The sequence below is a fragment of the Camelus ferus genome, chromosome 9, assembly GCF_009834535.1.
Source record: "Camelus ferus isolate YT-003-E chromosome 9, BCGSAC_Cfer_1.0, whole genome shotgun sequence".
Lineage (NCBI taxonomy): Eukaryota > Metazoa > Chordata > Mammalia > Artiodactyla > Camelidae > Camelus > Camelus ferus.
Genome location: NC_045704.1, coordinates 7,229,421 through 7,233,432, shown reverse-complemented (window position 1 = coordinate 7,233,432; position 4,012 = coordinate 7,229,421).

The window sequence follows — 4,012 nt, the reverse complement described above, 5'->3', positions numbered from 1 at the left end:
CCCGATGGCGGCGGCCGCGCTGAGGGACCCGCCTCAGGTAAACGCGCGTCCTCCGGGCCCGCACCGCCCTCTCCCGCCGGACACTAGAGCCCCGAGTGCGGGGCGCCTGCTCGCGTGCCTGCGGCCCGGGCGCCGGGGTCCAGGCCGGGGAGGCGGCCGTGCGTGGGGCCGTGTTTCTGACGGACGGCATGACGGCGCGGGGACGGGCCCCCAGGCAGAGAGGAGGGTACATGTAAAGGCTGGAGTTCGGACTGAGTCGGGTCCAGGGTACAGCAACCCAGACCAAAACAGGCTCCATCTAGCTGCAGAGACCAGAGCCGACTGGCGGCAGGGGGCAGGGGGGAAGGGAGGAGGCAGGCAGCACAGGAGGATTAATCGCAAGAGTCAGTAGTGAATGTTGATGGACCAGAGTGACCGCACTGGATGTGTGAGAAGTAGTTGAATTCTGGATCCACTTTTGGAGAAGGGCCTCTCGGAATTGGGGGTGTTGCTCTTGGTGAGAGAAGGGAAGTAGTAGTGAGGGACGACCTAGTCTTTCGTCCTAGTAGGCGACAGATGGAAGGCCCATCCGTTCGTTAGGGACGTTAGCAGTAGGTTAATTTTCCTTGGCGATACTGTAAGTTTATTTCCGCTCTTAAGAGTCTGAAATGTTTCAGAGAAGAGTGAGTGTAGGCAACAAGCGGGTAGCTGGACAGGCAGGTCTGGACAGCTAGGGAAGTCGTTGAGGATGGAGACTTTTCAAAAATGATGGCCGTTATGTGCACGAGGGTGAAGCTGTTTAACACAATTAGGAGGGGAACGTAGGTTACGGTGGCAATGCTATTAGTAGGTCGAAAAGACGGGTGTGTGCTAAGAAGTGGCTCTCGCTGAGTGCCTGGTTGGGTTTGCTGGGCAGTGCAAATGCAAGCGAGGTGAAGTGGCAGTGGGAACGGTGTGGGAGAGGAGTTGATCGGGCAGGTGGCCAAGGCTTCCATGGGATGAGTGGATGGAAGATGGCTGGGGAGAGGTAGCGGGAACTGAGACAAGATGGCAGGGAGGCTGGGAGTGCTGCTTATTTAGCAGTGTATAGCTTTCCAGAATTTTAAGGTGAGGTTTGATGGGGTCCAGGTAGTTTGAGTCTTGTTCTGACGGAAGAGGTCTGGGGCAAATATGGTCGTCACTGTTCCTGGTAGGGAGATCTTCAGGGCTGGGGTTTCCACAAAGGTTGAGTGGAGAGAGGAGCGTTGTGGCTGCTGAAGGGATAGCCTGGCGGTACAGAAACGCAGCAGGATCATGGGAGTATGAAATTGACTCTTGGTTCCCGGTGGCTAATAGTGAAGCAAGGATTAGAGGCAGCTGGGGAGGTCTTCTGTGCAATGTTGGACGCTTTCCCTGGCATTCGGTGCATTAGAGGACCATGGTTGTGCTGAATCGTAGTTGAATTTTTCAAGCATTCTGTGCAGGCCTTGTGCCAAGCACATGGGTGTGTCCCGGGAGACTCCTGTGGCGTGGAGCAGGAAGTGTGCAGGGCTGTGGGAGTGCAAGGGTAGGTTCTGAAGATGCGAGAGAGGTGCAGTCTACACTGTGATGTGCACGTGGAGAGGAGGTGTGAGCTGATGGCTCCTGGACCCTGGTGTTGAAGACTTAAGGGTGAAGCGCGAGCTTGTGTCTTTCAGGCGTGATTTGGGAGATCCAAGAGGAATTGCTTGGCAGGAGGGCTGGGGCCGTTCAGGCCAGGCCCAGAGCTGAGATGGCATGTGTGTGCCCCTGTCTGTTGTTGCTGAGGACTGAACACTGATTAACGGGCAGTGAGGAGACTGTGGGCATCAGTGGCACCAGGGCCTGGCATCCTCTGTCAGGTGGGAGGTCCGGTGGAGGGTGGGAATGGCATAGATGTGTGGGGAGGTGGATTGTGGGTTGTCAGAGGGAGAACGTTCAAGATTTCGTCTGTCCCCTTCATGACAGGGTGGTGTGAGCTTTCTGGATGTTGCCGTGCGCTTCTCCGGGAAGGAATGGAGGCTCCTTGATGAGGCTCAGAGACGCCTGTACCTCGATGTGATGCTGAAGAACTATGCACTTGTATCCTCACTGGGTGAGACCGTCCCCTCCGCTTCCCCCTCCCCAGTGGCATAGGCTCTGTGTCCTGCCTCACTCCCCTTTGTGAAGGTGGTGCTCTGTCCTCAAACGTGCTGCAGGCAGTGCTTGCTTCCGCAGTTTTCTGGGGGAGTTGTGGCAGGTGGAAGGCTGGGGTGTTTGCACTGCTCTTCTCTCTCCTGCAGCCTTAGTACCTGCTGTACTGAACCCTCATGGGGAAGGATTGGAGGTCAGCTGTCTTGCAGTAAGGCTAATGGATGCACCTTGGTTCCCCTTTCCCTGAGTGGGGCAGTGTGTCCAGATCCATGCAATTTCTGTGGCCCCAACTGGAGCTGACAATTCCATGTGCCTGGATTTGTCCTGTGTATGGAATTGCAGCCATTGTCATGGTGGGTACTTACCTGGACTTTGAGCTACGGTTCAACTGTTTCCTGTATTGTTCTCTTTGTGATGTTTAGACATCCTCTCTCCCTGTCCCCACCCACCCACCATTATTGTGGTACAATGCACAAATAAAATTCTATATATTTAAAGTATGTAACAGGATGATATCCATAGCTATTTTAAAATAATTATCGCTGTGGAGTTAACGTGTGAGCTAACTTAATTTATTTGTTCTTTCTTTTTCTTTTGGTGAGAACATTTAAGATGTACTTTCTTAGCAAATTGCAGCTTGACAATGCAGTGTTAATAACTACAGTCACCATACTGTGCATTAGATGTTCAGAACTTTCTGGTCTTGTAAATGATAGTATATCCTTTGACCAGCATCTCCCAGTTTACCTAGTCATCAGCCTCTGGCCTTCTCTTTCTGTTTCTGAGTTCACTTTATTTTTGTTTTCTGAAGATTCTCCTTATAAGTAATAGCATACTTATGTGTCTTTGTCTGAGTGGCTTCTTTGACTTAGCATAATGTCCTCCAGGTTTATTTATGTTGTTGCTAGTGACAGGGTTCTTTGTTTTCACGGCTGAATATTTCTTCACGTATATTTGCATGTGTGTATACCACATTTTCATGGTCACTTCATCCACTAATAGACGCCTTAGAAGGTTTCCATCTCTTGTCTGTGCAGATAATGCTGCAATAAAAATGGAGATACTGATTTAGTTCATATATACCTAGAGTTATTGAGGAATAACTGTAATACTTTCCACAGTGACTGCACTAATTTGCATTTTTAGCAACAATGTTCGAAGGCTCTCTTTTGTCTCCACATCCTCGCCAACATGTTTCCTGTTGTCTTTTGGCTAAGTCATTCTAACAGGCCTGAGGTGACAGTTCATGGTTTTGATCTACATTTCCGCTGAGGATTAGTGATTGTGAGCACCGGTTAACCATTTGTATCTCTTTCACTGTGTTGAATTTTTCTTTTGCTGTTCAGCAACCTTTTAATTTGATGTAGTCCCACGTGTTTGCTTTTGCTTTCGGTGCCTGTGCTTTTGGTGCCATATTTTGTATGTTTTTCTGGGGTGAGGGGCAGAGGTATTTAGGTTTACTTATTTATGGAAATGGAGGTTCTGGGGATTGAAGTCAGAACCTTGTGCATGCTAAGTATGTAGTCTAACCACTGAGTTATACCTTCCCTCCTTGGTGCCAAAGTTTGAAATTGATTACCAAGGATAGTGTCACGGAGCCCTCTTGTGTATGTTTTTCTAGGAGTTTACGGTTTCAGCTCTTCCATTGAGGTGTCTAATCCTTGTTGAGTTCGTTTTCATGAGTCCTGGAATATGGGAATCCAGTTTCATACGTTTGATGTGGATATGCAGTTTTCCCAGCAGTGTTCACGGAAGAGACTGTGCTTTTGCTCCTGTGTGCGGTTTGTGCCCTTACCGAAGGCCAGCTGCCTGCGGATGCCTGGGCTTGTTCTGGGCTGTCTCTTCTGTTCTCTGGCCTGTCCGTTTTTATGCCAGTACCATACTGTTTTGATTACCGTCATTT